Source organism: Macaca fascicularis, chromosome 2, assembly GCF_037993035.2.
Source record: "Macaca fascicularis isolate 582-1 chromosome 2, T2T-MFA8v1.1".
NCBI lineage: Eukaryota > Metazoa > Chordata > Mammalia > Primates > Cercopithecidae > Macaca > Macaca fascicularis.
Window position 1 is genome coordinate 142,374,650 of NC_088376.1, and position 23,063 is coordinate 142,397,712.

The following is a 23,063-nucleotide window of genomic DNA, read 5'->3' on the forward strand; positions in this document are numbered from 1 at the left end:
ATTTTTTTGAATGTTTTAAGACTTGTTTTGTGAGCTAACATGTGGTCTATCCCTGAGAATGATCCATGTGCTGAGGAGAAGAATATATATTCCCCAGCCATTGGATAAAATGTTCTATAAATATCTATTAGGTTCATTTGTTCTATAGGACAAATTAAGTACAATGTTTCTTTGTTGATTTTCTGTCTGGATCTGTCCAATGCTGAAAGTGGGGTGTTGAAGTCTCTAGCCATTGTTGTCCTGGGGTCTGTCTCTCTCTTTACCTCTCATAATATTTCCTTTATTCACTCAGACTCATAGATAGATAGAGATGTGCTCATATATATCTAGGTCCTCCAGTGTTGGTTGCATATATATTTACAATTATTATATCCTCTTGCTGAATTCACCCCTTTATTACTATATAATGATCTTGTCACTTTTTACAGTTTTTATCTTGGAATCCATCTTATCTGATATAAGCATAGGTACTTATGCTCTTTTTTGGTTTCTGATTACACAGAGTATCTTTTTCTATCCCTTTATTTTCAGTCTATGTGTGCCTTTATACATGAAGTGTGTTTCTTGTAGGCAACAGATCACTGAGTCTTGTTTTTTTTTTTGTTTGTTTGTTTTTTTATCCATTCAGCCACTCTATGTTTTTTGACTGGAGAGTTTAGTCCATTTACATTCAATGTTATTATTGATAAGTATTGTACTGTGTCTTGAAAAGTTGTTGTAGTTATTTTTTTATCAGTTCATTTTTTCATCTTTTTACTTAGATATGAATAGTTCATACACCACAATTACAGTATAATAATATTCTGTGTTTCTCTGAGTACTTACTATTACCAGTAAGGTTTGTACCTTCAGATAACTTACCCCTATCATGTTGTTGTTTTCTGGTTGTTTTGTGGTCTTCTCTTCCTTCTTTCCTTCCTTCTTGTCTTCCTTTTAGTGAAGGTGATTTTCTCTGGCAGTTATGTTTTAATTTTTTGTGTATCCATTGCATGTTTTTTGATTTGAGGTTACCATGAAGCTTGCAAATAATATCTTATAATCCATTATTTTAAACTGAGGACAACTTAACACTGATTGCATAAACAAACTAACAAACAAGCAAAAGAAAAACATAATATAAACTCTACATTTTAACTTCATTCCCCCCAGTTTAAAACTTTTTTTTCTATCTTATTGTACTATGTCTTGAAAAGTTGTTGTAGTTATTTTTTTATCAGTTCATCTTTTCATCTTTCTACTTAGATATGAATAGTTTATACACCACAATTACGGTGTAATACTATTCTGTGTTTCTCTGTGTACTTACTATTACCAGTAAGGTTTGCACCTTCAGATGACTTCTTATTGTTAAATAACATCTTTTTTAAATCCTTTTTGGATTAAAGAACTCCATTTAGCATTTCTTAAAGGACAGACCTGGTGTTGATGAAATCCCTCAGCTTTTGTTTGCCTGAGAAAGTCTTAATTTCTCCTTTATGTTTGAAGGATATTTTCACTGGACATACTATTCTAGGGTAAAAGTTTTTTCCCTGAGCACTTTAAATATTTCATGCCACTCTATACTGGCCTATAAGGTTTCCACTGAAAAGTCTGCTGCCAAACATATTGGAGCACAATTGTATGTTATTTGTTTCTTTTATCTTGCTTATTTTAGGATCCTTTCTTTACCCTTGATATTTGGCAGCTTGATTATTAAATGCCTTGAGGTAGCCTTCCTTAGTTCAAATCTGCTTGGTGTTCTTTAACCTTCTTATAGTTGAATATTGATATCTCTTTCTAGGTTTGGAAAACTCTCTGTTATCATTGCTTTGAATAAACTTAATACCCCTGTCTCTTTCTCTACCTCCTCTTTAAGACCAATAACTCTTAGATTTGCCCTTTTGAGGCTATTTTCTAGATTTTATAGGCATGCTCTATTCTTTTTTTTTTTTTCTTTCTTTCTTTTTTGAGACAGAGTCTCACTCTGTCACCCAGGCTGGAGTGCAGTGGTGGAATCTCAACTCATTGCAATCTCCACCTCCCGGGTTCAAGTCATTCTCCTGCCTCAGCCTCTCAAGTAGCTGGGACTACAAGGGTGAGCCACCACACCCAGCTAATTTCTGTATTTTTAGTAGAGACAGGATTTCACCACATTGGCCAGGCTGATCTCGAACTCCTGACCTCAGATGATCTGCCCTCTTTGATCCATTCTCTTTTATTCTTACTTCTTTCATCTCCTCTGCCTGTGTATTTTCAAATACTCTCTCTTCAAGCTCACTAGTTCTTTCTTCTGTTTGATCACTTCTGCTATTAAGAGACCCTGATGTATTCTTCAGTATGTCAATTGCATTTTCAACTCCAGAATTTCTGCTTGATTTTTTTTTAACTATTTCCATCTCTTTGTTAAATTTATCTGATAGGATTCTGAATTCCTTCTCTGTGTTATCTCGAATTCCTTTAAGTTTCTTCAAAACAGCTATTTTGACTTCTCTGTCTGAAAGGTCACATATTTCTGTCTCCTTGGAATTAGTCCTTAGTCTTTTATTTAGTTTGTTTGGTGAGGTCATGTTTTCCTAGATGGCCATGATGCCTGTGGATGTTTTTTTAGTGTCTGGGCATTGAAGAGTTATTTATTGTAGTCTTCACAGTTTGGGCTTATTTGTACCCACCCTTATTGGGAAGGCTTTCCAGGTATTCAAAAGAAATTGGGTATTGTAAACTAAATTTTTAGTCATTACAGCTGTATCTGCTTTAGGGAACACCCCAAGCCCAGTAGCGCTCAGACTCATAGAGATACCACCTTGGTGGTCTTAGGTAAGATCCAGAAGTGTTCTGTGGATTACCAGGCAGAGACCTTGTTCTCTTCCCTTACTTTCTCCCAGACAAATGGAGTCTCTCTCTTTATGCTGTGCTGCCTGGAGCTAGGGGAGGAGTGACACAAGCACCTTGTGGCTACCAACACTGAAACTACACTGGGTCAGACACAGCACTGGATCTTGCCCAGTAACTACTACCTGGCTACTACCTATGTTTGTTCAAGGCCCTCTACAATCAGCACGTGGGAAAGCCAACTAGGCTTGTGTTCTTCCTTTCAGGGCAGTGAGTTCTTCCAGGCCCTTGATGGGTCCAGAGATGCAGTCTGGTAGCCAGGGTCTGGAATTGGAAACCTTAGAAATCTACCTGGTGCTCTACTCTACTGGCTGAGTTGGCATACAAAACGTAAGACACAGTCCTTCCCACTTTCCCTCCCCTTTCCATGTGGAGTGGAGTCTCTATCCATGGCTGTCACCATTACAGACCCACAGAGAGTACTGCCAGCCTACCACCAATGTTCACTTAAGGCCCAACAGCTCTTCTTCAGTCAGCTTTTGGTGAATGCTGCCAGGCCTGACGCTCACCCTTCAGGGCAGTGGGCTCTCCTCTGACCTAGGGCAGGTCCAGAAATGCTGCCCAAGAACCAAGACCTAGAAGCAGGGACCCCCAAAGCCCATTTGGTGCTCTACCCCACTGTGGCTGAGCTGACACCTAGGCTGTAGGACAAAGTCCCCTTTACTCTTCCCTCTGCTTTTCTCAAGCAGAAGGAGTCTCTCCTCATAGCCACCACAGCTGGAAATGTGCTGGGTTACACTGGAAGCCAGCACATCTCAGAGTCTCACCCAAGGCCCATAGAATGTATTACTGGGCTACCACTGCTGATTATTCAGGGCCCAAGGGCTCTTTAGTCAGCAGGTGACGAATCCTGCCCAGGACTGGGTCCTTTCTTCTTTCAAGGCAGCAGTGTCCCTTCTGGTGTAGGGTATATCTAGCAATATCATCTGAGAGCTAGGGCCTGGAATGGGGGCCTCACAACTCTGTCCAATGCCCTATCCTGTTGTGGCTGAGATGATATCCAAGTTGCAAGACAAAGTCCTCTTTACTCTTCCCTCTCCTCTCCTCAAGTGGAAGGAAGGAGTCTCTTTTGGAGGAGCAAGCTGTGCTACCTGAGGCTGGGGGAGGGGTGGTAAAGCACTCCCTTGGCTGCCCTGTCTGGTGTCTCACTAGGTTGCTTATCCCCCACATCCACTGGCTCTGAGCCCAGCACACGGCTAGGACTTGCCCAGGAGTTGCAGTCCTTGTGGCCTAGGCAGACTTTCAAGTTTATATTAGGACTCCAGAGCCCTTTACCCAGCAGTGGCAAGGCTTGTCAAAACTCAAGTTCTGATTGCTGAGATGGGTAATTCCCCTTTGGCTAGGGCCTGTCTATGCTCCCTCCATGGATATCAGCCGAGTTCAGCCTGGTGTTGCTTTCCACTGTGACAGCACAGCACTGAGTTTCAATGTAAAGCCCCTCAGTCACTGCACTGTCCCTCCCACAAGCATACAGATTCTCTTCATGCCATGTGGCTGTTGCCAGAAGGATGACAGTGAGGTGGTATCAGCAATTCAAGGCTGTCTTTCCTACCCTCTTCAATGCCTCTTTCAGCAATATGAAGTTAAAACCAGGTACTGTGATCACTCACCTCATTTTCTGTTCCTATGAAGGTGCTTTTTTGTGTGGATTGTTGTTATGTTTGGTGTTCCTGTTGCAGGGACAATCAGTGGAGGCTTCTATTCAGCCATCTCACTATGCCTCCCTCCTAAAAAAAAAAAAAAAAAAAAAAAAAAAAGGTTTTGAAGGTAATGAAAGAAAAATGAAAAATGTGGACTGTTTCACAGAGCTACAAACTCACCACATTAGTGCCCACTGCTGGCACTCTAAAAATGTAAAGTTATTATTTAGCCCAGCTGAAGGAAGAAAAATGCCCCATATGGATCAAAAACCTACAGATGTCTGATGTTAAGTCACTGGGTATCGAACTAAGCAGCAGCATGAAAAAAAATCACTGTCTACTGCTACACCTAGGAAATGCAGCCTCCACTCTTCTCCCAGTAGATTGCTAGGGTTTCCAGGTCACTGCACTTAGTTCATTGAAGAGAAGAAAAACAAAAACACTCCAACAACCAATTATCTCTCCTTGTTTTCATTGTGCCAAAAACAGGCTTAATCTTCTTGCCTCTTTTTAACCTTCCTTTTCATGAAGATGAGAGAGAAAGAGAGAGAGAGAGAGGAGGGAGGTAGGGAGGGAGGGAACGGAGAATGGGAATTTATAAAGACTTTATAAAGATGTAAGAAAATCTCTCCAATGTATCTCTCAAAGACCTATTACAGGACCTTTCTTCTATCTCTTTGGTGACTTTTTGGTTTTCTTGTACTGGCATCCAGGATACTTTCCTTGGACTCATTTTCTCCAACATTTCTGTAAAGGAACAGTCTTCCAGCTCCTCTGTATGAGAGGAAATCGAAGCCTATGAAAGGTAAGTGCCATGCTCGAGGTCTAGAGTAAGTGGTGCAGAGTTAAAACAACGTCCTGGGTTTCCTAACTGCAGCTCCATGTTCTTTCAATTCTACCAATCCACATCACAAAGGGAGATCAAGATGTATCGTTAAGTTTGATCCTGTTTCTTACTTTCCAACATCAGTCTTCTAATAGACAGGCATCATCTTGTATTTTTCTATGAATTACCTTGGAAAGGAGTGGGGAAGACCATATATTTTCCATTTCTATGGCCCTGCCCTGGAACACACACAAGCCTGTATTGAGAATCACCTGTGAGAAGCCAAATGATAGTCAGCAAAACTGTTAGAACCACTGGCTATTTGATGAATAGCTTGATGGTAGTGATTCCCTCCTCAAGTAGGGGACAATAAATGGGTAACTTGTTCCCCATATTCATATAGATAATAGCTCCAGCTTTGGCTAATATGTCCCTCCCTAATAAGGGTGTTGAACTTTCAGGTGTAACAAGAAAGGCATGTGAAAAGAGCAAAGTCTCCCAATTACAACTGAGGAGGTGGGAGAAATACCTGGTTACAGGCTGTCCCAAGATTCCTCGTATGGTAACGGACCTTGAGGACAGCTGTTCAGGGCAGGAGATTAACACTGAGAAGGTCACACCAGTGTCCAGGAGGAAGTCAATTTCCTGGCCCTCAATGGTTAAACATACCCGGGGCTCAGTGACAGTGATGACATGAGCTGGTGCTTGCCCCAGGTACCCTCAGTCCTGTTGTTAGATCATCTGGTTGGGAGCTTCTGGCCCAGAGAACCTTTGTCCTCTAGGGCAGTGTGCCTTCCAGTGATTGCCTTGGCATAGTGGACATGGGCAAGGGGGCAGCTTGTTTCTTGTTGGACAATATTTTTTAAGGTGTCTTTGCAAACCACACTGACAAAAAGCCCTACCAGGCAAGTGGCCTGCTCCATTTTCTGTCCTCTCTGAACCACCAAAATCTGTTTGCCTGAGGGCCATGACTAAGCCTGCAGCCTTTCTCTGATCTCACTTTTCCTTTTGGGCCTGTTCCTCTTGGTCCCTATTATAGAACACTGAGGTTGTCAGGTTTAATAATGCCTCCAGATTTTGTTCAGGGCCCAGGGCTCACTTTTGAAGCTTTCTTCTGATATCTGCGGCTGATTGGGTAATAAACTTATCTTTAAGGATGAATTGACCCTCGAGTGAGTTGGCTGACAGGGGAGTATATGTTCTTAAGGCCTCCCATAGCCACTCGAGGAAGGAGGAAGGATTTTCTTCCTTTCCCTAAGTTATGGTGGATATCATTGAATCATTCATGGGTTTTTCCTAATTCTCTTTAGTCCTTCTAGAACACAGGTCAACATACGTTTGCAACTCCATTCCCCATGACCCGAGTCGAGGTCCCAGTGGGGATCCATATTGGGGAAGGCTTGCTGACTGGTAGGGAATTTGTCCCTTCCTTCGGCTGTCATTCTATCATTTACTTGACTAAGATACCAGGTATCTCCAAACTCTCGGGCTGCAGCTACAGTTGCATTCTTTTCATTAAAGGCCAGGGTTTGATCTAACAATAGCATGACAGCTCTCCAAGTGAAATTGAAGGTTTTCCCTAGACCCTGTAGGGCATCTATATACCTATCAGGATCATCTGAAAATTTCTGCAGGTCTACCTTGGTCTGCTTTAAATCAGAGAGAGAGAAGGGGACATGTACCCGAGTTGGGCCAAATTCCCCTCCTTCTACAGCTTGAAGGGGACATAACTGATAGCCCGGGGGGTTTTGTGGTCCCTTGGAGATTTCTTTGCTTTTTTCCTTCTGGGTGGGGGAGATTAAAGGAGGCTTATCATTAATAGGAAGGGGAGCTGTAGGAAGGCCAGGATATGGAGGTAAGCTGGGATGTAGATTGCAAACTTTGCATAGTTGTGGATTATCTTTCAACGAAAAGAAGGCTTGGACATAAGGTATTTCACTCCATTTGCCTTCCCTCTTACAGAAAAGGTCAAGCTTCAGGATAGTATTGTAATTTATACTTCCCTCAGGTGGCCATTTTTCCCCATCACAGGGAGAATATTGGGGCCAGACCGTGGTGTAGAAAAAAATGAGCCGCTTCTTTTTCAAGGTTTGTGGGCCAAATGGTCCCAATGTCTTAGGATGCATTTCAAGGGTAAGCCTGTTGATGCCTGAGTGTTTCCAATCTGAAAGAAAAAACAGCCCGCGGTTTTAGTTTGTTTTCTCCCCCTGCCCAAGAACCCACTACGGTCCCTGGACCCTGCTGATCGGAATAGTTGTACTCACCAAAGCAGCAGCAGAAACACTAGTTTTCCTCCTAGACCACAAAGAGGACTGAGGAAGGTCAGATTTAGTGGCCTTTACCGATGCATTCTTGAAAACCTACACCCTTGCCTTTCCTCTTAGACCACAAAGAGGATCAAGAAAATCAGATTTAGTGGCCCTTACTGATGCATTCTTGAAAAACTTTTAGAATCCTAAGCATTTTCCCCTGTTAGTATTGGGACCTTACCCTTGTCCTATAAAGATGATATGCCTCAAAATGGAGCAGAGGGCCATACCCTGAGGGAGGGAAGGGATCTCCAGGGTTGGAGGAGTGATGCCTTTTGTCTGCACTTCTCACCATATGAATAGGAAGGATATAACTTCTGAGGCTTCCCATATCCTAGCTTCAGGAATAGCCTTCGTTAGGCCTACTAGTCTGAGAAGGGATCCTAAAATTCCAGATAGTCCCCTGCAACAGGACTTTGGGCAAAAATTATGTCTTTCTAATTGGTCAGACAAGGTGCCTAAAGAAGGGAACAGAGTCCAGAAATTTATACTAGAAATCATTCTTACTGGATAAACTAGAATAGCACCAGAGACAGCAAGTGGTTTTAGAAGCAGGACTAGCCTCGGAGGAGAGAGGCGGAAGGAAGTTTGTCAGACAGGCATTAGGACCCAGGAGGCAAGGGTCAGGATAGGTAGGATAGATGGGCGAGTCTCACTTGGGCAACATAACTTTGAGAGTTCTGCTCATGACTGCAGGGTCAACCAACTTTTCGTCAGGACCCCAGAGCTGAATAGCTTTCCTCTCTGTTGACTTTCGGCTCAGCCCGGAAGTACAGGAAAAGCAGAAGCTGGTTCCAGGCAAACCAATGATCCCAACTCTGAAGAGTCAGGAGTTGTTAGAGAGTCCTTTCCCAGAAAGCCTGACACTCGTGTCTTTAGTCCCATGGCCGCACTAGTCACTTTTAACTGGCCGACAGGTGTCCGGTGTTTAGCCTCCTTACTCTACGGAAAAACAGGACAGAATAGCAAGTGAAAGGGGTCCGACAGTACTCACCACGTGGTGATATCCCAGATGAGACCCCAAGATCTGTCTGGAGCTGGTTCCTTCCAGTGAGTTCATGGTCTCGCTGACTTCAAGAATGAAGCCGCGGACCTGCGCAGTGTTACAGCTCTTAAAGGTGGCATGAACCCAAAGAGTGAGCAGCAGCAACATTTATTGTGAAGACCAAAAGAACAAAGCTTCCACAGAGTGGAAGGGGACCCAAGCGGGTTGCCACTGCTGGCTGGGGTGGCCAGCTTTTATTCTCTTATTTGTCCCCTCCCATGTCCTGTTTCTGTCCTATCAGAATGTTCTTTTTTCAATCCTCCCTGCGATTGGCTACTCTTAGACTCCTGCTGATTGGTCCATTTTACAAAGCGCTGATTGGTCCATTTTACAGAGTGCTGATTGGTCCATTTTGCAGAGCACTGAATGATACATTTTACAAACCTCTTGCTAGCTACAGAGCACTGATTTGTGTGTTTTTACAGAGTGCTGATTAGCACATTTTACAAACCTGTTGCTAGCTACAGAGTGCTGATTGGTGTATTTTACAATCCCCTTGTAAGACAGAAAAGTTCTCTAAGTCCCCAGTGATCCAGGAAGTCCAGCTGCTTCACCTGTCAGTAGCAGTGGCAACTCAGACAATACACCCTGCCTATTTCTTCTGCAAGGAGCACAGCAGAAAGGTCAAAGAAGCAAGCCCTAGGATTTGACTTATATTTATCTGAGAACGATGAGGTAATACATCTCTTGGAAACTACTTCTTAGATACAGGGGGAAGATAGAGCAGGCATTTCTTTGTCACTTGGTTCTTGGAAAGCCAAGCATGAAGTACAGTATTCCAATGATAGCCATACTCTTGTCCAGTTCTGTCCAGAGTCTTATACATGCATATTTATTGTGCTCATAAGAGTTTAAAACTCTCTTGGGCACTTGGCAGTGACCATTACCCAATACAGAGCCTCTATTTTCAGGGAGTTTACAGTGTGGCACATTATATCCCTTCAGTCAGAACTCGGTAATTGTTAATAGGAATTAAAGAACTCTTCTCTTTCCAAATATGATTACAACCCCCGTGTGGTCTGAATCTTAAGGAGTACACTTTTGAACTAGTGAACAAAATCTACATTTGTTACTGATTCGACCTGCCCAAAAACATATCCCAAATTTCAATTCGTGTCTCTACCCTGCCTAAAAACTTTCGATGACATAGATTTCCCAAAGATAAATATAAAACTCTTTAGCCTTGAGTTCTGAGCCTTTAATAATGTGATGACAGATGAAGAGATCTGCCCTCTCCAACTCCAGCTCTGCTCAGAAGCAAGGTTGGTCTTCAAATCACTAATCACTAAATTATTATGTAGTTTAATAAATGTTTTATGCAAATGAATTTCAGAGTGGGATAAAATTAGCACAGTGGTTAAAAACATGGGCTTCCTCTTTACTTACAATATGTATACTTTTCTGTGTACATATTACATTTCAGTTTAAAAAGTTTTTTTTAATGAGTTCTCAAGCTACTTTGGGTAAAATCTCTTTTTTGCCACTTTCTGGTAATGAGCAAGTCATTTCATACTTCATCTCTCTAAGATTCATCTGTAAAGAGGAGACGTTATATTACCCAGTATTGTGACGAGAATTTCACGAGATACATGTGAAGTGCTTAGCACAGTGCTGAACACACAATAAGAGCTTAATAAATCGTGGTTACAGTTGATAAAATGAATGAATGTCAATTTCCATCTAAACTCTAGACACTTCTTCCACTAATTAAGCACAAGCTATATTCAGCAACCATGTTAGGTATTATTCCAGGAACATATTGGTTAAACCCCTGCTGATGGCTTGAGTCCCTTCTAACATCTGCTGTACAAGTCATAATATTTTTCTCTCTTGGGAAAAAAAATAGATAGAAAACTGTAATTGTTGTCTCTTTTCCTGAAGTAAGGCAAAGATGTCTCTATGCAGCTTTCCCAGAGGTAAATATCACATTCTAATAGATAATGCCGGCAAATTCACATGTGAAGATTCATCTGGAACAGCTTCTATTAAACTTCAGTTTCCACCTTAATCACTATTATAGGTTAAATTGTGTTCCTCAATAAAATGTTGAAGTCCTAATCCCCAGTACCTGTGAATCTGACTTTACAGAAATAGAAGTTAACAATGATCAAGTTAAGATGAAGTCATTAGAGTGACTCCTTATCCAATATGACTAGTATCTTTATAGAAAGGGGAAATTTGGACACAACGACAGAGAAAAAACAATGTGAAGACACAGAGAAAACAGGCCCTGTGACTGGAATGAGGCATCTACAAGACAAAGAACACCAAGGATTGCCAACAACACCAGAATCCCAGAGAGGAAAAAAGGATCCCCTAGAGCCTTTAGAAGAAGCATGGCCTTGCAGAGACCTATATTACAGACTTCTAGCCTCCAGAACTATGAGATGAATCTCTTTTGTTTTAACCAGTTTGGGTACCTTTTTACTGAAGCTGTAGCAAACTAATGCAATCACCATTACCAAGACCCCATTTGAGGCTGGCGATCTGCAGTGATTTAAAAGCTCCTATAGCATATGGCCATAATGTAGGGCTTGTGCAAATGGCATGCTCGATGGCATGCTCGTGCAAATGCCAGGCTAAATGACAAACTGTGTGCTTTTCAAATAAACAGTAGAGATATAGTAGCAGGCATTAAGGATAAGATGGAGTGAGATGAACTATCAAATTTCAGCACTGGAAAAGACCTGTTAAAAGAACTACTCAGCAAGATAGTTTTCCTTAAGAGGTTTTAAATTAAAAGGTTCTAAATTAAAGAGATTCTAAAATGATGTAGAACATGGATTTCCAAAAAGAATGAGACAAACGCCAAGTATTTAGATGTGGGAGAGGTGAGAATGGAATACAACAGGGGTTGGCAAACTATGGCCTGCAGACCAAATCTGCCCACCACTCCACCTGTTTTTGTAAAGTTCATTGGAACACAGTATGCTCATTGATTTACATATTGTCTACGGCTGTTTTTGTGCTACAACAGTAAAGTGAAGTCATCTTTACAGAGACCACAGGGCCTGCAAAGCCTAAAATATTTACTATCTGGCTTGTTACACAAAAAGTTGGCTGAACCCTAGAGTAGAAAAATTATCTATATTAATGGCTCTCAAACTTTAGTGGGTACCAAAATCACCTGGAGGCGTTGTTAAAATTCAGATTGCTGAGTGCCCTAGATTTTCTGATTCAAAATATCTGGGTGTAGGGCCTGAGCATTTGTATTTCTAAGTTCCAATGGCCACACTTTGAGAATCACTGCTTTAAGTTTATGCTGACCGATGCACCAATTTAAGCATGATGTAAGACAGGAGTGGGGAATAAGGAAGGGCAGTTAATTTTAAAATTGCATTTGATTTTGAAAAATGAACACAGTTGGAAGATTTGCCCTACTGATTTAAAACTTAATAGTAAGCAACAGTAATCAAGACAGTGTAGTATTGTCACAATAACAGACAACAGATCAATGAAACAGAGTAGAGAGTCTGGGATTAACCATCACATATATAGTAAACTAAACTTTGACAAAGGTGAAAAGATAATTCAGGGAAAAAAGAATTGCTTTTTCAACAAATGTTGATGGAACATGTGGATATCCATTAACAACAACAACAAAAAATGAACTTTGATTCATTCCTTATACCATATATATAGTACAAAAAGGAGAATAGCCAGCTTTCTCTTCATGGTTTGTAGGAGAAATAAACCCAGAAGCAGATGAAGTCAGGCACTGTTGCATGAACTACATGTCAACATTTTTATAAGTTGGGAAAATTGAAAAAGTTTGAAGAATGTGGCAATGTAGTACTCTACGCCATTCACCCAAACTCTGCATTCACATCAGAAGAATACTGTTGAGACTCTAACATGAAGACTTCAACAGAATCTCAATCTCTAATTCAAATTTTGTTAAAAAGAATTATTCAGTGCCCTTAAGGAGAGAGGATACTTTATATTCAACTACTGCTGAATAAACACCTTACTCCTTACAACAGTTTTTCACCCCCATCATGCAGAATTTTGCTAACTACTAAGGATTTTGCCATCAGCAGCAAGAAGTATTGCAGATGCTCTGCAATCTATTCCAGGATTCTCGAATACATAAGGAAATCCCCTCATCATGCGTTTGACAAAATATGTTCGTCAGCACACATGAATCTATAAGTAGCTCTCCAGAACAGGAGAAAAATCAAAAAGGAAAGGGTAAATTAACTTTTTGAGGTGTTGGTTAGGTGATAGTTAGACTTGAGTTTCACAGATGTTTCTACATGGGCCAAACAAACCCAAGGGTCATCTGAATAATCCGGCCAAATGATTACATCTAAATTAGACCAGAAAATTATGTCAAAAATAAATTAATATTTTTTATTGTTTACTTGCCTGGGCACTGAAATACAAGCGTCTCTATTCTTTGGAGAATCTGAATGTAGATGAGAAAATAGATAACCCTCTGATATGGAAGCACAAAGAGGCAGTACTCAACATTGCCCTGGCCCAAAAGGCTTCACACTGACAGCAAGTTCTGAAGAATGACTGATGTTCCAGATAAATGCACTTGTGAGGTGGGGAGGAGATAGAGCTTTAGGCTGGGAAGCACATGCTACATACAGGAACAGCATGTTCAGAGGTAAGAAAAATCACGAGCTAAGTTCAGGATAAAGCACGTTCTTCCATATACCTGAAACATCAGGTACCAGAAGGTGTAGAGAGGAATGAGACAGTGGTTCATCCATGATATCCTTCTATGCCAGTCAGAGGAAAGCACACTCTACCCTTTGAGGCACCTTTAAATCACTTTTAAGAAGTGATGTTATCAAATGTATGTTTTAGAAAGATCACATTGAAGGCAATATGACGGGTTGAATGTGGCAAGAAATGAGGCAGAGAGACTGGTTAGAAAGTTTCTGTAGGAAACAGACTTCAAATAAGACAGTAGCCAATGCAAGTAGGGGGATGGAATGAAAACTACTTAAATGAAATCTTGATCTGACTTTAAATATTTAGAAAATTCAATTAGCAATACATAGAAGTTGATTGGACTTTGCAGACAACGGGAAAGAGGAGTTATTAAGATGATTCCCAGATTTCTGTTTTGGGGAAACTGAGTGAATAGTGGTGTCAGACCCACAATTAAAAATACAAGGAGAGACGTGCAGGAAATATGATAAGCTTGATTTTAGACACGTTGAGTTTTTAATGTCTATAAACTTTTAAAATGTGCTTTCCAGGTATTCACTAAAAACTAGGACCTAAAATCCAGCTGATAATAGTAGCACACTTTTTGAATCCCAGGCATTCTTCTGAGAACTTTTCTTATCAACTCATTTAAATCTTCACAGCAGCTCTATGGGAAAGATAAGATTATTAGCTCGGCTTTGCAGATGAGAAAAGTGAGGTTCAGATGGGGTTAAGTTACTTGCCTAAGGTCACACATCTGAGAATAAGTTTCATATGCTTGTCGGCTGCAAAAATGTCTTCTTTTGAGAAGTGTCTGTTCATATCCTTTGCCCACTTTTTGATGTGTTTTTTTAAATTTTCATGTCAATTTGTTTAACTTCCTTGTAGATTCCGGATATTAGCCCTTTGACAGATTTCAAAAATTTTCTCCCATTCTGTAGGTTGCCTGTTCACTCTGATGACAGTTTCTTTTGCTGTGTTCTTTAGTTTAATTAGATCCCATTTGTCAATTTTGGCTTTCATTGCCATTGCTTTCGGCATTTTAGTCATGAAGTCTTTGCCCATGCCTATGTCCTGAATGGTATTACCTAGGTTTTCTTCTAGGGTTTTTATCGTTTTAGGTCTTAGTTTAAGTCTTTAATTCATCTTGAGTTAATTTTTGTATAAGGTATAAGGAGGGGGTCCAGTTTCAGTTTCCTGCATATGGCTAGCCAGTTTTCCCAGCACCATTTATTAAATAGGGACTCCTTTCCACATTGCTTATTATTGTCAGATTTGTCAAAGATCAGATGGTTGTAGATGTGTGGCATTATTTCTGAGGCCTCTCTTCTGTTCCACTGGTCTATATATCTGTTTTGACACCAGTACCACACTGTTTTGGTTACTGTGGCCTTGTAGTATCTTTGAAGTCACATCACTGGTCATTAGAGAAATGCAAATCAAAACTACAATGAGATACCATCTCATGCTAGATAGAACGGCGATCATTAAAAAGTCAGGAAACAACAGATGCTGGAGAGGATGTAGAGAAACAGGAATACTTTTACACTGCTGGTGGGAATGTAAATTAGTTCAACCATTGTGGAAGACAGTGTGGCAATTCCTCAAGAATCTAGAACCAGAAATACCATTTGACCCAGCAATCCCACTAATGGTATATACCCAAAAGATTGTAAATCATTCTTATATAAAGACACATGCATACGTATGTTTATTGCAGCACTATTCACAATAGCAAAGACTTGGAACCAACCCAAATGCCCATCAATGATAGCCTGGATTAAAAAAATGTGGCACATATACACCATGGAATACTATGCAACCATAAAAAAGGATGAATTCATGTCCTTTGCAGGGACATGGATGAAGCTGGAAACCATCATTTTCAGCAAACTAACACAGGAACAGAAAACCAAACACTGCATGTTCTTACTCATAAGTGGGAGTTGAACAATGAGAACACATGGAAACAGGGAGGGGAACGTCACACACCGGGGCCTGTCAGGGGGTGGGGGACTAGGGGAGGGTAACATTAGGAGAAATACCTAATGCAAGTGACAGGTTGATGGGTGCAGCAAACCACCATGGCAGGTGTATACATATGTAACAAACCTGCAGGTTCTGCACATGTATCACAGAACTTAAAGTAAAATAAATTAATTAATTAAGTAATAAAAGAGTAAGTTTCAAAGCCCATTCTCTTAATCTCTATGATATATAGCCAAACTCCCTTACTCTATTAATGAGAAATTGTGACTTACCCAGAGACATGTAATTACCTAGTATTAGCTAGGATTAAATTATGGTTACCCAGTTTGGAAATTAAACTTGGAATCCAACCAGGCACGGTGGCTCATGCCTGTAATCTCAACACTTTAGGAGGCCAAGGCAGGCAAATCACTTGAGCTCAGGAGTTCAAAACCAGCCTGGGCAACATGGTGAAACCCCATCTCTACTAAACACACACACACACACACACACACACACACACACACACACACACATGGCGGGGGGCATTCCAAGATGGCCGAATAGGAACGGCTCCGATCTGCAGCTCCCAGTGAGATTGACGCAGAAGATGGGTGATTGATGTATTTCCGCTGAGGTACATGGTTCATCTCACTGGGACTGGTTGGACAGTGGGTGCAGCCCACTGAGGGCAAGCCGAAGCAGGACAGGGCATTCCCTCACCCAGGAAGCACAAGGGGTTGGGGGATTTCCCTTTCCTAGCCAAGGGAAGCTGTGACAGACTACCTGGAAAAATGGGACACTCCCGCTCAAATACTGTGCTGTTTCCAAGGTCTTAGCAACCAGCAGACAAGGTGATTCTCTCCCATCCCTGGTTCGGTGGCTCCCATGCCCAGGGAGCCTTGGTCACTGCTAGCGCAGCAGTCTGAGATTGATCTGCCAGATGGCAGCCTGGCTGGGGGAGGGGTGTCTGCCATTGCTGAGGCTTGAGAAGGTAAACAAAGCAGCCAGGAAGCTTGAACTGGGAGGAGCCCAACACAGCTCAACAAGGCCTAATGCCTCTAGACTCCACCTCTGTGGGCAAGGCATAGCTGAACAAAAGGCAGCAGACAACTTCTGCAGACATAAATGTTCCTGTCTGACAGCTCTGAAGAGAGCAGTGGTTCTCCTAGCACGGCGTTTGAGCTCTGAGAATGGACAGATTGCCTCCTCAAGTGGGCCCCTGATCCCCATGTAGCCTAACTGGAAGGCACCTCCCAGTAGGGGCCAACAGACACCTCATATAGGCAGCGGCCCCTCTGAGACGAAGATTCCAGAGGAAGGATCAGGCAGCAATATTTGCTGTTCTGCTGCCTCTGCTGGCGATACCCAGGCAAACAGGGTCTGGAGTGTAACTCCAGCAAACTCCAACAGACCTGCAGCTGAGGGACCTGACTGTTAGAAGGAAAACTAACAAACAGAAAGGAATAGCATCAACATCAACAAAAAGGTCATCTACACCAAAACTCCATCTGTAGGTCACCAACATCAAAGACCAAAGGTACATAGAACAACAAAGATGTGGAGAAACCAGAGCAGAAAAGCTGAAAATTCTAAAAATTAAAGCTCCTCTTCTCCTCCTAAGGATCGCAGCTCCTAGCCAGCAGCAGAAAAAGCTGGACAGAGAATGACTTTGACAGGCTGAGAGAAGCAGGCTTCAGAAGGTCGGTAATAACAAACTTCTTCAAGCTAAAGGAGAATGTTCAAACCCATCACAAGGAAGATAAAAACCTTGAAAAAATATTAGACAAATGGCTAACTAGAAGACCTTAAATGACCTGATGGAGCCGAAAATCATAGCATGAGAACTTCGTGACGCATGCACAAGCTTCAATAGCTGATTTGATCAAATGGAAGAAAGGATATCAGTGATTGAAGATCAAATTCATGAAATAAAGCTAGAAAACAAGGTTAGAGAAAAAAGAGTAAAAAGAAACACACAAATCTTCCAAGAAATATGAGACTATGTGAAAAGACCAAATCTACATTTGATTGGTGTACCTGAAAGTGATGGGGAAAATGGAACTAAGTTGGAAAATACTCTTCAGGATATTATCCAGGAGAACTTCCCCAACCTAGCAAGGCAGGCCAACGTTCAAATTCGGGAAATACAAAGAACACCACAAAGATAGTCCTCAAGAAGTGCAACCCCAAGACATACAATCATCAGATTCACCAAGGTTGAAATGAAGGAAAAAGTGTTAAGGGCAGCCAGAGAGAAAGATTGAATTATCCACAAAGAGAAGCCCATCAGACTAACAGCAAATCTCTCTGCAGAAACCCTACAAGCCATAAGAGAGTGGGGGCCAATATTCGACATTATCAAAGAAAAGAATTTTCAACCCAGAATTTCATATCCAGTCAAACTGAGCTTCATAAGTGAAGCAGAAATAAAATCCTTCACTTCACAGACAAGCAAATGCTTAGAGATTTTGTCACCACCAGGCCTGCCTTACAAGAGCTCCTGAAGGAAGCACTAAACATGGAAAGGAACAACTGGTACCAGCCACTGAAAAACAGGCCAAATTGTAAAGACCATTGATGCTATGAAGAAACTGCATCAATTAATGTGCAAAATAACCAGTGAACTTCATAATGACAGGATCAAATTCACACATAACAATATTAACCTTAAATGTAAATGGCCTAAATGCCTCAGTTAAAAGACACAAACTGGCAAATTGGATAAAGACTCAAGACCCATCAGTGTGCTGTATTCAGGAGACCCATCTCATGTTCAAAGACACACATAGGCTCAAAATAACAGAATGGAGGAAAATCTACCAAGCAAATGGAAAGCAAAAAAAAAGCAGTAGTTGCAATCCTAGCCTCTGATAAAACAGACTTTAAACCAACAAAGATCAAAAGAGACGAAAAATGCCATTACATAATGGTAAAGGGATCAATTCAACATGAAGAGCTAATTATCCCAAATATATATGCACCCAATATAGGAGCACCCAGATTCATAAAGCAAGTCCTTAGAGATCTACAAAGAGACTTAGACTCTCACGCAAAAATAATGGGAGACTTTAACACCCCACTGTCAATATTAGATATATCAACAAGACAGAAGGTTAACAAGGATATCCAGGACCTGAACTCACCTCTGCAACAAGCCAATCTAATAGACATCTACAGAACTCTCCACACCAAATCAACAGAATATATATGCTTTCCAGTACCACACCGCGCTTATTCTAAAATTGACCACATAATTGGAAGTAAAACACTCCTCAGCAAATGTAAAAGAACAGAAATCACAACAAACTATTTCTCAGACCACAGTGCAATCAAATTAGAACTCAGGATTAAGAAACTCACTCAAAACTGCACAACTACATGGAAACTGAACAACTTGCTCCTCAATGACTACTGGGTAAATAACAAAATGAAGGCAGAAATAAAGATGTTCTTTGAAACCAATGAGAACAAAGACACAACATACCAGAATCTCTGGGACACATTTAAAGCAGTGGGTAGAGGTAAATTTATAGCACTAAATGTCCACAGGAGTAAGCAGGAAATATCTAAAATTGACACCCTAACATCACAATTAAAAGAACTATAGAAGCAAGAGCAAACAAATTCAAAAGGTAGCAGAAGACAAGAAATAACTAAAATCAGGTCAGAACTGAAAGAGATAGAGACACAAAAAACCATTTTAAAAAAATCAATGAATCCAGGAGCTGGATTTTTGAAAAGATCAACAAAATTAATAGACCACTAGCAAGACTAATAAAGAAGAAAAGAGAGAAGAATCAAATAGAGGAAACCAAAAATGATAAGGGGTAATCACCACCAATCCCACAGAAATACAAACTACCACCACAGAACACTATAAACACATCTACGTGAATAAACTAGAAAATCTAGAAGAAATGCACAAATTCCTGGACATATACACCTGCCCAAGACTAAATCAGGAAGAAGGTGAATAGACCAATAATGGGCTCTGAAATTGAGGCAATAATTAATAGCCTACCAACCAAAAAAGGTACAGGACCAGACGGATTCACAGCCAAATTCTACCAGAGGTACGCTGGTACCATTCCTCCTGAAACTATTACAATCAATAGAAAAAGAAGGAATCCTCCCTAACTCATTCTATGATGCCAACATCATCCTGATACCAAAGTCTGGCAGAGACACAAAGACAAAAGAGAATTTTTGACCAATATCCCTGATGAACATCGATGAGAAAATCCTCAATAAAATACTGGCAAACCGAATCCAGCAGCACATCAAAAAGCTTATCCACTATGATCAAGTGGGCTTCATCCCTGGAATGCAAGGCTGGTTCAACATATGCAAATCAATAAATGTAATCCATCACATAAACAGAACCATTGACAAAAACCACATGATTATCTCAATAGATGTAGAAAAGGCCTTCGACATAATTCAACAGCCCTTCATGCTAAAAACTCTCAATTAACTAGGTATTGATGAAATACATCTCAAAATAATAAGAGCTATTTATGACAAACCCACAGTCAATATCATACTGAATGGGCAAAAACTGGAAGCATTCCCTTTGAAAACTGGTACAAGACAGGGATGCCCTCTCTCACCACTCGTATTTAACATGGTGTTGGAAGTTCTGGCCAGTGCAATCAGGCAAAAGAAAGAAATAAAGGGCATTCAATTAGGAAATGAGGAAGTCAAATTGTCCCTGGTTGCAGATGACATGATTGTATATTTAGAAAACCCCATCGTCTCAGCCCAAAATCTCCTTAAGCTGATAAGCAACTTCAGCAAAGTCTCAGGATACAAAATCAATGTGTGAAAATCACAAGTATTCCTATACACCATTAGCAGACAAATAGCCAAACTGTGAGTGAACTGCCATTCACAATTGCTACAAAGAGAATAAAATACCTAGGAATCCAACTTATAAAGTATGTGAAGGACCTCTTCAAGGAGAACTACAAACCACTGCTGAATTAAATAAAAGAGGACAGAAACAAATGGAAGAATATCCTATGCTCATTGACAGGAAGAATCAATATCATGAAAATGGCCACACTGCCCAAAGTAATTTATAGATTCAATGCCATCCCCATCAAGCTACCAATGACTTTCTTCACAGAATTGGAAAAAACTACTTTAAAGTTCATATGTATCCAAAAAGGAACCCACATTGCCAAGACAAGCCTAAGCAAAAGAACAAAACTGGAGGCATCACACTACCTGACTTCAAACTATACTACAAGTCTACAGTAACCAAAACAGCATTGTACTGGTACCAAAACAGATATATAGACCAATGAAAAAGAATAGAGGCCTCAGAAATAACACCACACATCTACAACCATCTGATCTTTGACAAACCTGACAAAAACAAGAAATGGGAGAAAGGAGTCCCTATTTAATAAATGGTGTTGGGAAAAATGGCTAGTCATATGCAGAAAGCTGAAACTGGATCCCTTCCTTACATCTTATACACAAATTAATTCAAGATGGATCAAAGACTTAAATGTTAGACCTAAAACCCAAGAAGAAAAAAACCAAAACCTAGGCAATACCATTCAGGACATAGGCATGGGCAAGGACTTCATGACTAAAACACCAAAAGCAATGGCAACAAAAGCCAAAATAGACAAATGGAATCTAATTAAACTAAAGAGCTTCTGCACGGCAAAAGAAACTGTCATCAGAGTGAACAGGCAACCTACAGAATGGGAGAAAATTTTTGCAATCTACCCATCTGACAAAGGGCTAATATCCAAAATCTACAAAGAACTCAAACAAATTTACAAGAAAACAACAAACAACCCCATTGAAAAGTGGGCAAAGGATATGAGCAGACACTTCTTAAAAGAAGACATTTATGCAGCCAACAGACATATGAAAAAATGCTTATCATCACTGGTCATCAGAGAAATGCAAATCAAAACCACAATGAGATACCATCTCATGCCAGTTAGAATGGCAATCATTAAAACGTCAGGAAACAACAGGTGCTGCAGAGGATGTGGAGAAATAGGAATGCTTTCACACTGTTGGTAGGAGTGTAAATTAGTTCAACCATTGTGGAAGACAGGGTGGCGATTACTCAAGGATCTATAACTAGAATTATCATTTGACCCAGCCATCCCATTACTGGGTATATACCCAAAGGATTATAAATCATGCTACTATAAAGACACATGCACATGTATGTTTATTGCGGCATTATTCACAATAGCAAAGACTTGGAATCAACCCAAATGTCCATCAGTGATAGACTGGATTAAGAAAATGTGGCACATATACACCATGGAATACTATGTAGCCATAAAAAAGGATGAGCTCATGTCCTTTGCAGGGACATGGATGAAACTGGAAACCATTATTCTCAGCAAACTATCACAAGGACAGAAAACCAAACACCACATGTTCTCACTCATAGGTGGGAATTGAACAATGAGATCACTTGGACACAGGGCAGAGCACATCACACACCAGGGCCTGTTGTGAGGTGGGGGACTAGGGGAGGGACAGTATTAGGAGAAATACCTAATGTAAGTGATGAGTTGATGGGTGCAGCAAGCCAACATGGCACATGTATACCTATGAATCAAACCTGAACATTGTGCACATGTACCCTAGAACTTAAAGCATAATACACACACACACACACACACACACACACACACATACACACACACAAATTAGCCAGGCACAGCGGCACACTCCTATGGTCCCAGGTATTTGGGAGGCTGAGGTGGAAAGATCACCTCAGCCTGGCAGGTTGAGGTTACAGTGAGCTGAGATCACGCCACTGCACTCCAGCCTTAGTGACAGAGTGAGACCGTCTCAACAAAAAATAAATAAATAAACTTAGAGTCCCCACCCCACATGGTTGGTAAGAATTCTCCTACTAAAATACACTTCTCTTTGAGAACACAAGGAAAAACATGCTTCCAATTCATTTACTAACCAAAATAATAATAATACATTTGGTTAACTCTGGGGGTTAGCGAATCAAGTAGCTAGAGTAAAAATGTATTTTATGTAATTGCTATCCATATCAGAAAATGGACAGTCACAGGAATTTCTTTCCACATAGAGAATAGTGGAAGAAAAGACTGGTGTGCCATCGAGGGTATCTCCCATTGTGCTTCCTCATGAGGGTGGTTCTCTGACTTATGTTTGGTAAAGGGAGCATTTTTTAATTCATATTTTCCTTCGCTCTGTTGTCAATTACAGCTTTTGCTCAGGGGAGCCTTCACCTCCTCACCTCTACCTTCTTCCTCATTTCTGGTTTGTACAACACCCGGATGAACCCTCTGCCAGCTCAGTGATTATGGTTTGATACTTAAATCACTGGCTACCCTAGGGAGCATTCTTTTGTAAAAGACTGTTTGAAAAACATTCTGAAGCTGAAGAAGCAATAGAAAAATATATCTCCTTGGGGATTTCGGTCTACGTAAAGACGCTGGACAGAGAGGAAAGAATGAAAGAAGATCTGAGCTCTAGTCTTCTTACCTCTGCCATTGGTTCAGGGTTTGACCTTGGGCTAGTCACAAAACTTCTCTGTATCTCAGTTGCTTTGTTTGTAAAATGAATGCCTTGGATCAAATGAGTTCCATGTTTCCTTCCAATTTTATAATGCCATGATTTTTTGAGGTTCCCAGTACCTGCCTTATGCCCAGGCAAGAGTGCCCCCTGTCCTGGAACCCACATTTTACATAGTCTCAGGGTCTAAAGGGATGAGC

General features: G+C 40.8%; 1 long non-coding RNA gene across 1 annotated transcript in view; it reads right to left on the reverse strand.

The window, feature by feature from the left end:
- Positions 1-2,212: 2,212 nt before the first annotated feature.
- Positions 2,213-23,063, reverse strand: part of LOC102121326 (uncharacterized) — a 148,947-nt gene continuing 128,096 nt past the window's right edge. Inside the window, exon 2 of the long non-coding RNA XR_010584569.2 lies at positions 2,213-4,595. This is a non-coding gene — a long non-coding RNA (uncharacterized lncRNA). The remainder of the gene's footprint in view (positions 4,596-23,063) is intronic.